Source organism: Archocentrus centrarchus, chromosome 10, assembly GCF_007364275.1.
Source record: "Archocentrus centrarchus isolate MPI-CPG fArcCen1 chromosome 10, fArcCen1, whole genome shotgun sequence".
NCBI lineage: Eukaryota > Metazoa > Chordata > Actinopteri > Cichliformes > Cichlidae > Archocentrus > Archocentrus centrarchus.
Genome location: NC_044355.1, coordinates 13,644,631 through 13,656,161, shown reverse-complemented (window position 1 = coordinate 13,656,161; position 11,531 = coordinate 13,644,631).

Genomic DNA, 11,531 nt, shown 5'->3' with positions numbered 1-11,531 from the left:
AAATGTTTCACGCCCAAGGATTTTTTTTTTTTTTTTTTGTTCAGTACTTCATTTGTTGTGTTGTTGTTGTCCTACTCAGAAGAGGTCAACAGCTATTTGTCTGTACCCCATTCACACATTCTTCAGATACAATTTTCACAAACTGCTCGGTTCAATTCAGCAGATGTATGATAGTAGATACACGTAGAAGGCGTAGTGAGAAAAGGTTTGTGTTCAGCGTCATTCTCCGGTTTATTCACTGGCATACAGAGAGGTTTAAAGGAATTGCAGAGGTTTGTGTGTATTTTATAAAAATGCATTTGCTGTTGAAAAGAAAATGGTTCTATCATTAAATACTTTAAATGAAATGCTGTGTCCACAAAGCACTGAAAAGTGTTTTTTATGGTTCTGCTGTGAGTGACTCATATACCTTGCAGAAATGTTGCTACACTGTGCACAAAGCTCCTAAATACCTCAAGTTTGGGTATAGATAGAATGAAAGAAGAGCCAGAGAGTAAGTTTATCAGCTGGACAGCAGCCATAAATTCTGTGAGGCAACCTTTCTGCAGACCACAGAATGCTGGTCTAACCACCCTTTTTACTGAAATGTTGTTGCTCCAAAGGGAGTAACCCTGACAGACTAAACAGGGTTCTTACTGCTTTATCCCTGCATGCCTTTTCTTTGGGTTTATAAAATACCCCAGAAAGGTATGTTGTGTATCTTCTTGAAAAAAAAAAAAATAATTCAACAGTGAGTTGTACATGCTTTAGGAAAGCACCACACACGGCTACAGAAATACACAAAAATGTGCACATGCTCACATACGTAGGCACACAAAGCACAGTCCAGACAGTTCTCCCAAACTTTTTAAGATGCTCCGAGATCACTCCAGTTCAAATCCCACTGAAGCCTACAGTACTTATTGACCTTAGAGCTAGCGGGAATTTGATCCTTATAGAGGATTTTCCCCGAGTTATTTTGACATGATTTTTTACTCTTATTCACATTTACAACTTTGTATCTGTTCATCTCTACCACACTGCATTCTCAATCTAATTTTTCCCTCTCTCTCTGCCTTCTCCATCAACCTTGCGGGTCCCATAATGGGATTAGAAGTTTGAATTGCCGGGGCTAAATGTTAGTTATATTGGGGGTGTGGATGTGGCAGGCAGGAAACCACCTCAAGGGTACTGATCCCTGAGCTGATGGAGAAATGAAAATAATTACCTGGGGTTTCTGATTTATGCTCTCATGCAGGCCTGGAGCAGTGCCTTTACACCCCTTCGCTGTCTGATTCAGTGCACCGTTATCCAGTGGCCTAAGTCTGCAGGTGTCAATTTAAGCATGAGGAAATGCTCTGCCATGTGGTGTTAAGAGAGGAGAGGCAAGGGAGGTGACTGCCTTGTAGGCCCCGCAAACCTGCAGCAGCTTTTAAATGTCAGACCTCAATGGCCCAGCTTTGCTTTTTAATACAAAGTGAATCATAAAAAAGGTTATGTAGAAATATCACTAGGTTCAGGGCTGCTGAACCAATGAAGCACACCTCTTTTCATACAGTAGACCTGCAATTCCTGTTTAATCTTAAAAGTAAGGCGCATGTAAATTTACTTTGACCCATTTAGGCCAAACTTAATGATGCATTTCAGTCGAGGGCTTGAGTTATGAATATCAAGATATTTATGGTTTGTTATCCTGCTTACTCTTCTGAGATGAAGGAGGATTTCAGTCCCAAATTAAATTCTGGTCCAGCAATCCCATTATCCACAGTTACTTACAAATACCTAACGCCACTTGTTTCCATTAAAATTATGGCAGGAGCTCTTAAATTGTGTGCCAGGGAGTAGGAGGGACAGAGAGAGAATGACTATTTTGAATGATTATAAATTTTTGGATCGATGAAAACACTAAAGCCAATAACACTGAGTTGGTCAGCAGCACCTGCTGGGTCAAAAATTTTTTGAAGAGCTATGTCGTGTCATATAACCCTGCAATTCATGAGACTGATGGGAGAAAATGTGATTAAAAAAAACTGCAGCCTAATAAATCCTGAAAGATTTCATACACTCACCCTAAAAATTGATTTTCACATAAAACATGAGATTGCTTGTGGTCCACTGCAGGTCCAAAGGTGGGAAAATCAATCAATCCTTCATCACTACATTTTTGAGTATTAGCTGCCTGAATTTGTGCTTGAGCTAAAATTTATGAACCTCAGTTGTTTTTTGTTTTGTTTTTTTGTTTTTTTAACTTTTACTTTAAAGCATTTTTAAAATGGTATGGCTAATTTTTAAAAAATGCAAAGAAGTACAGTAATAAGATGTTATTGATATCTATAGTGTGCAAAAGTCTCGAGTCATCCTTCACTTCTTTATATTTTGCGAGGAAAATGAGAAATAGGTGCAATGACTTATTGAGACATGTGGAAACACAAGTGGAAATACAGTACATAAGATTAAAAACGCAGTTTGTACAATTCTAACAAGCTTGAAAGTCAATATGGCTACTTTCATTCTTCGACATAGCCTGAACTCTCTTAGACAAGCTTTCTTGTAATTTCTTCAGGAATAGTTCTCCAGGCTTTTCGAAGAACATTCAAAGCTCTTCTTTGGATGTCGACTGCCTGCTGTTCCATTCTCTGTCACAATGACCTCCCACTGCTTCAATAATGTTGAGGATCGGAGGAGGCCAATCCATCACTAATAGTGTGTTTTTCTATCCAGGTATGCTTTTACTGCCAGTGCGGTAAAAGCATACCTGGACAATGGGATCATTGTCATGCTGAAAGATGAAGCCATTGCCAATCAAATGCGTTCGAGATGGTATTCGACGGATGGATCAACATCTGAAGGTATTTTTCTGAGTTCATCATTGCATTGACAAAATCTCGAACATGATTGGCTGAAATGCAATCCTAAAATCCAGTTCTTGTGTAATTTGGCATACCTCAGCCTCAGACAGCCACCCTTCTACTGAGACCATTTCTGATGAGGCTTCAGTGATCAACTGATGGGGTGGATGCCTCTCTCAGGTCCTGTGTCAGGTCTTTGCTGGATATTTTCCTGTTTCTTAAGGACTTTCAGATACTGTTCATCTGCCATAGATAGTTTTTAGGCCTGCCACTCCTTCTTTTGTACCCCACTTGTCCAGTTTCCTCAATTTTTTAAGGACGCACTTCACACCATGCTTTCAGCTAATAGCTCTTTGGGAATCACCTTGCTGGTCCAAAAATACCATTTTATTGCTGTCAAACTGTGTTATCGTTGGCATTTTTCAGATTCAAAACAAAAATGGAAACAAATTATATGTTTCTGCAACGGGCAGCAAATAACAAAGTGCCTAATGACACAATTTAAAATTGGTTCTTTGCCAAGTTGTGATTTGCAGACACAATACTAGTTCATCTCTTGAGCTTGGTGCCTTTTGTATGCCAGAATGGCTTAACAAACAAACGAACGAACAAAAAACATTTCTCTGAAAAAGACAGGACTGAAAATTAAAGGAAAAAGCTGCATCCAAAGGAAATCTTTGTATAAAGAACTTCAGAAAACCTGCAGAACTATTGCATAAGACTACTTTAAAAATTAAAAGAAAGTATGGCTATGTGGAAACAAAATATAAAGAAATGTGGGGTGTCTCAAGACTTTTGCACACTACTGTACCTGTACATTTTTACCATTTCTGTGCAGACAGATTCGTTTTGATGTTAGTGAGTTTGTTGCCAAACATGCTTTACATTTGGGGGTCTTACTCTGGTGATTATTCCAGCTGTTACATTTTTAATCAGACTTTTGTATTTCGTAAGGAGTAAAAACCACATTTCTGTCAAACCTAACTTTTATTTTGAATACTATCAGCTGCTTATTGTCATTGGTTTTGTCCTTTGCCGCTGACCTTTACTGTTTGCTTTGCCTGCTGACTTCCCTCGGACACCTTCTGGTGTCCTGTCTGCCTTACTAGACACTGCTGCTATCTACTAATTAATGCGACGTAAAAGACTAATAAAATTCTAGAATTTCACTGAGCAAAACTGAAGCATAAACTTCTTGGATGGTCTGCACCACACAGCAAGCCATGACTTTAGTCAGATGATTCATTAACCAGCTGTGTGGTGGCACCTGTCAATCAAAGCAGCCATACCCCTAACTCTAGTATCCAGGTGGATGAGTTACCAAAAAAAGTTCACTCACAGTTGTAATGATGGGGGGTAAACTATCCATGAGGCCAGGCTGTAAATATGTTTTTTAATGCTTTGAAGTTGAGCGTCAACATGGGATTGGAGATTAAATCGCTTTTGGAGTTAAAGCAGTTAAAGCAGCATTTTTTTAAACTTCGGCACTGGCTTATTTTTCAGCTCCGCAGTTGACCCTTAAGTAAATGGCATCTACACACAAACCTGTTCTCACTCCCAACTCACACATGCTGACGCTCGGTCAGGACTTGCTGGCTTTCCGGTGTAACCAGTGGGTACCCTTTGAGTGTCTTTTTTATCATGCAGGGTGGTCCAAAAGAGTTCAGTAGGATTCCTTCAATATGTGGAACAGATGTGATGAGAGCCAGACAAAAGTTCTGTGCTGGGGTAAATGTGGTATGTTACAGAAGCTTGTGGCAAATTATATTTTAATTTGCAAACCTGTGTGTTTCAACCCATGGGAATTTGAAAATGATAATAAATTGCATCAGAATATGGTGAGAATGGCTTCCTGACTGAGCTTTAGCATGTGACGTGTTTGAAGTGAGATACAAATTTTACTTTAAGTACTGGTATAGTCCTTACTCTTCACACTGCCTGCCCATGGCTTGTAAGATACAAGTTAGTTTATTTTGTCTCCTCTTTCCCAGCCAGCTGCTGTCAATCATTCAAAAGCTTGTTCCTACAGCAACTGAGATCTTTTTTATACTTCCTAAAAGGCTTCTTTTCTTGTTTCTTAAAAAAAAATCTAATCAAATTGAGAATATTAAGAATAACATATTGATGCAAAAGTGGTCAACTAGATGTGATTTTGTTCTTAAGATTGCAGTAGTTCCTGTGGTTGTTATGGTATAACTAGTTCAGTGCTCCCCATACTTCCAGTGTTTGTTGAGTCCTACCTTTTCCATAAGGAGGTTTTCCTCCATGTAGTCTGACTTTAACAATTTCTTACTTCTCATCTTCTCCACCTTCATTCTTTTTAGCATCAGACTCTTGTTGACTGATGGTTTGCAAGGGCATCTGAAATCAGTATCAGTAAGAACAGCATCTTTTATTACATTTCCACACCTTGACAGCAGCTTGCAAAGCCGGATCATAAGCACAAGCACAAACACAAACACAGACACGCACATACACACACACACACACACACACCTCAAGGTCTCCTTCATGTTTGAGCGACCACAGAAATTATGTGCTGATGACACCTAAACAGACTGTGTAATTACTTTTGCCCTGGTGGCCCTGGTATGCAACACAGATTTCCAAGTTATTGGTTATTACCAATCCAGAATTGAGGTGTTTGTGCATGTTTGGAGCTGCCTGATATTTATGATGTGATGCAATATAAATATAAGTTCAAGTTGAGATTGGAGCCAAGCCATTGCAGAGGAAAGGAAACGCCTGCCAGGGTTGAGATTTGCAGGTAATGCTGCAGAGGGAGTCTGAGAAGGACAGAGTGTGACTTGTCAGTGTGTGGCCTGTAGATGCACCACAACCCCTCCTGTGCTCAGACTGATTTGTTCTATTGAAAGCCGGCAGGCAAAGGTCATCTCCGTTTTCTGTGGGGGTTTTTACTCCCTAAAGCGTCATGTACACGTTCATACTAAACATTGTGACCTGTTACAGAAAATAAACCACAGGGCGCTGACAAATATGCCCATAAAAAGTAACATCAAGGAGGTGTTAGACACTTTAGGAGCTGGTGGTCTAAATTTGACCTGACATGCTTAAATATCACAGCCTTTTTTAATTTTCAGATCATCTAATTTGTTGTTCCTTACGGCAAATTTTGCCTCCAGGCAGCTTCAGATAAAAATATGTTTTCACCTGCTCATTAAGTACTAAAAAAAAAGGGAAAGAGTCAAGGACTGACAAGGTGAGGATCTGCTTGAAAACAGCTAAAACCTTATAATAGCAGAGGGGTTGTTATGTAATAATTTTGTATTTAATTGTGTAAAAGCCATTCTTTTTATCCAGCAGGTCAGGTTCTTTATAATTAGTGTTCAGTCTTTCAAAGATTTGTACTCTAAGCTGCAGGCTCATTGATTGGAAAACAGATTAATGTACTCAAAGCAAAACTTACATCTGAGTCCAACCAAGAAATTGATTTTTTTTCAAGCATTTAATTCTGTAAAAGGAACCCAAAAATGCAACTTGGCTGCATGTTTAAATGTGTGTTCTGTTGTTGCTGATTTTGTTTGACAAATTCCAGATAGATCCACAGTTCAGCCAACAAGTTGCTATTGGAGGGAAATTGCCAAGCACTTACAAACATTGCTGTGAACACGACTGTCGTTCATCATGGGACCCATGATGGGTGAAGCTGTCCCATTTTTTTTAAAAGGCATATCTTGTCTTTAAAATGTTGATGGGTTTTAAATATAAACGAGACTGAAATTCAAAACATTTTGTTTTGTTTTGTGAGGGAGTGAGTTTGTGTTCAGTTGTAGTTGCAAAGTTGATTTACAATCCTCTGTCATAGAGTTAATTATTTCACTGCTACTCAGTGGACTATCAGGACTTCTGGTCAGTAAAAGTAGTGACACAATGAGAGGTGACCACCATTTTTTTAAAGTGCACACTTAGTGATTTTATACCAGTGGCTTTCATAGTGATGATGATGGCCCACTTTTAGAATCATCAGCAACAAAAATTTGATGTCAGGCTTAAAATACTCAGTCAAAGAAATGGTAAGCCATGTTAGAGAGGCATACATTTAAAAAGTACTGTCAGCTGCCAGTGCGATGCCCTCGGCCTCCTGGCAGTCAAATCTTTAGGTGGCACAAGTCCCCTGGAAGCACAAGTTGTAGAACACATAATTACCAGGTCTATATACAGGGGCTGGTCATTTCTTTTCATTTTGATGATTATAACTGACAACTAATAAAAACCCCAAATTCAGTGTCTCAGAAAATTAGAATATTGTGGAAAGGTTCAATATTGAAGACACCTGGTGCCACACTTCAGTCAGCTAATTAACTCAAACATGGTCTCTCAGTCTAGTTCTGTAGGCTACACAATCATGGGGAAGACTGCTGACTTGACAGCTGTCCAAAAGATGACCACTGACACCTTGCACAAGGAGGGCAAGACACAAAAGGTCACTACTAAAGAGGCTGGCTGTTCACAGAGCTCTGTGTCCAAGCACATTAATAGAGAGGTGAAGGGAAGGAAAAAATGCGGTAGAAAAAAGTGTACAAGCAATAGGGATAACCGCACCCTGGAGAGGATTGTGAAACAAATCCCATTCAAAAATGTGGGGGAGAGTCACAAAGAGTGGACTGCAGCTAGAGTCAGTGCTTCAAGAACCACCATGCACAGACGTATGCAGACATGGGTTTCAGCTGTCGCAGTCCTTGTGTCGAGCCACTCTTGAACAAGAAACAGCGTCAGAAGCGTCTCGCCTGGGCTAAAGACAAAAAGGACTGGACTGTCAATTTTGCATTTTCTTTGGAAATCAAGGTTCCAGAGTCTGGAGCAGTGGCTCTCAAATCCAGGCCTCATGGCCCAGTGTCCTGCAGGTTTTAGATGTGTCTCTGCTTCAACACACCTGACTCAAATATAGAAGTCATTAGCAGGACTCTGGAGAACTTGACTGCATACTGAGGAGGTAATTCAGCCATTTGATTCAGGTGTGTTGGATCAGGGACACATCTAAAAGCTACAGGACAGGGGCTCTCGAGGCCTGGATTTGAGAACCACTGGTCTGGAGGAAGAGAGGAGAGGCACAGAATCCACGTTGCTTGAGGACCAGTGTAAAGTTTCCACAGTCAGTGATGGTTTTGGGTGCCATGTCATTTGCTGGTGTTGGTCCACTGTGTTTTCTGAGGTCCAAGGTCAACGTAGCCATCTACCAGGATGTTTTAGAGCACTTCAAGCTTCCTGCTGCTGACCAACTTTATGGAGATGCAGATTTCATTTTCCAACAGGACTTGGCACCTGCACACAGTGTCAAAGCTACCAGTACCTGCTTTAAGGACCATGGTATCCCTGTTCTTCATTGGCCAGCAAAGTCGCCTAAACTTAACCCCATTAAAAATCTATGGGCTATTGTGAAGAGGAACATGCAATAAGCCAGACCCAACAATTCAGAAGAGCTGAAGGCCACTATCAGAGCAACCTGGGCTCTCATAACACCTGAGCAGTGCCACAGACTGATCGAGTCCATGCCACGCCGCATTGCTGCAGTAATCCAGGCAAAAGGAGCCCCAACTAAGTACTGAGTGCTGTACATGCTCATACTTTTCTTGTTCATACTTTTCAGTTGGCCAACATTTCTAAAAGTCCTTTTTTTTGTATTTATGTGTTCAAATTTTCTGAGATACTGAATTTGGGGTTTTCATTAGTTATCAGTTATAATCATCAAAATTAAAAGAAACAAACATTTGAAATATATCAGTCTGTGTGTAATGAATGAATATCATATGGAAGTTTCACTTTTTGAATGGAATTACTGAAATAAATCAACTTTTTCATGATATTCAAATTTTATGACCAGCACCTGTAAATCGTAATGGGGTGCATGTGAGCCTTTATTCAATTCAAAAGCAAAAAAGCTAAGTACGAACAAGGAATATGAAATGCTCAAATCATAATAAATATAAACCACTGAGAATACTGCCACTTTCTGTGACTGGCATTATTATGGTAAGAACTAAGTGGTCTGAAATTTTTAGGAGATGCACCTATGCGATCAATTCAAAAATCCTAGGTGACATTGTTCTCGAGTTATTGAGTTGACAAAGTTGAAAGTTGGCTGCCCGCCCACCCGACGGGGTGATGACCATACCCCATCAGCCTTTTTAGGCTTGGTCTGTTTGTGGTAAGCAGGTGGTACTGGCAGAATGATCCGACCAGCAGAGAAAAATGGAAAAGAGAGAAACAGCTTCCAACAGTTTTACACCACAGCAGTTGGAAAGTGATTTTTGTGAAGCAATAGATAACTACTGTAATTAGCCAACAGATGAAATAAAGCAGCAGTCGGCCTACTCTCCACACACTTTGTGCTCAGTTGCAACATCAAGGTGTAGACTGCCACCTGCTGTGCTGGATTATGCATGTTTTATTGCTCTTTTAACATAAAAAAAAAAATGTGTGCATGCCACACTTACTGACTAGTACATTGAAAGTACATGTCCTGTGTTAATTCTATTATTTTGATAATGTAAATGTCCCAGCCTTTCTGCAGGAGACATGTTTTAAAATGTAAGAGAATGAATTTAAACTAAAACCAGCCTCTGGATTAATAAATAAATATGTTTTCACCCCATGAGCTTTGGAAAAGTGGTGGCATAAGGCTTGTTTACAATATCAGCAATATTCACGTCTTTTTCTTTCTACCTTGTTTTAGAAGAGACAATTGAATCGTCAAGGTGATCAAATTGGAAAAAGGGGGCAGTTACTTTACTGCTTCCACACTGACCTTTGTTTTGCTCATTTTTTTTTAAATCACTGTAATGCTTGATGTTTTTATTACAGTATTACTGTAAAAATGCTGTTAAAAATACATCACTAAATATATACTGTAGAAATGACAGTAAAAACTACTGTAAAAAAAAATAGGATTTTGCAACATGGTCCTGTCAATATATATATATATATATACTTTTCTTGAAGGGTCCTCAACAGAACAGCCTTTGTTATTAAGAGATAAACAAGTATCACCTTTTCACAATTCTCCTTCACTTTTCCTCTCTTTTCAAAACCATCTTCCAGTTATGGCCCCCAAACTACAGTTTAAGTTTCTCAGTAAAGGATTAGTAAGGTGAGGATTTGCCACAACAGGTAGACTTCTTCCATGCATCAAATAATGCTCACAAAGCATGCTGGGCTCCCGGGGGAAGTTGCACAGTTTATTCAGCTGAGAAACCCACGCCTGCTGTCACTGCAATTGCTTCCAGGCATCACACTCTGACAAGACCTCTGAGCCGCCCTCACAGTATTCATATTTCAGATGTCACCAGCACAAATACACTGACAAAAGTTGCCCACAGAGAGAGAAGACACAAAAGTCTTTCTTACCACAATACTCACATACCCATACGTCATGTATGTTGAAAGAGTTATTGATTGTTCCCAGTATGACAGGCAAAGAACAAAACCCGCAGTCTTTGTTCTGTGCGAAAGCACATTATTAAGTTCAACTGAAGCTAATACAAGGCCTCAGCAGTCTGTGACAGCCAATTAAGTATAAATCTTTGAAAGAAATCTTTTTAGTAGAATATTCCCTTTTTTGTATTCCAGCAGATGGGGCTTCTTTGCTGAGCAGCAGATATTTATGTTTCTGAGAGGCATAACCTGCCCATTAAGTCTAACCCTGGAAAGCAAATACTTGAATTTCAGGACTTTTGAGGAAGTTCATACCTTCACCTCATTTGGAAAAACATATAAAATCGTTCTTCCACTGACTGACAATTCATTTTATACACAGAAAAATCTGTTTGTACGCTTACATGGAAATTTAAATCTGTCCAAACTTGCATGTCACAAGTATTAAAACACTGACAAATAGATTTGAATGATCACTGCACAGCATACTGGGTTGTGAGATTTGTGAGACTGCTAGGGTTAGGATTTTTCGCAGGCTAATTTTACATTACCTGTTACTGTGTACGCATTAGAATTCACCTGATCGGTTTAACTGATCGACATAATAATTTGAAAATAATGTGAATACTGACTTTTTGAAATGTATTATTGCATGCATCTATCAGTAAGAGTTTGTGATGACTGAGCATAATTTTCTAAATGTAAACATGCCCTGTGAAAGGAGCCCAACTCTAACCCCTGCATACTGTATGTGAAGAAACTTTCTGATCATCGCTCCAGCTGTAACTCCTCTGCTCAGCAGCAGTCCCTGTAACATAGACTTTTATCCAAAGATACAAACACACAAATCAAAGTTGAGCTCAGTGATCATGTTGTCAGTGATCAGGATTCTTTGGCATGATCCATCTGTTTTCCTAATGTCCATTTCAAATGAAATAAACTCCATACGGATGTAGGTGCGGAGCGGGTGATACTGTCTGCTTTGTTACACCTCACTGATTTCCATGGGCAACATAAAATGTTCAAAATGAATCAGCTCTTTCATTTGCACTTTCCAGGAAAGTAAAACCATATTCGCAGTGATAGCGTGATCCATTGCAGCCTTTCACTGAAAAAACATGCTCCTGGAAGCTTATTAAGATGTTTGACAAATTCTTCAAGTCCCTGTTTGTCTGTAACAGATAAGAGAAACAAGAGGTATGAAGAAGATGCACATCACAGAGCGTTCATGCAGAAATCAGTCAATGTCAACATAGCCGTGTCTGGGAAATGGCAAGGCCGTACGAACAAAAGGAATGGGTCAATGGGTGA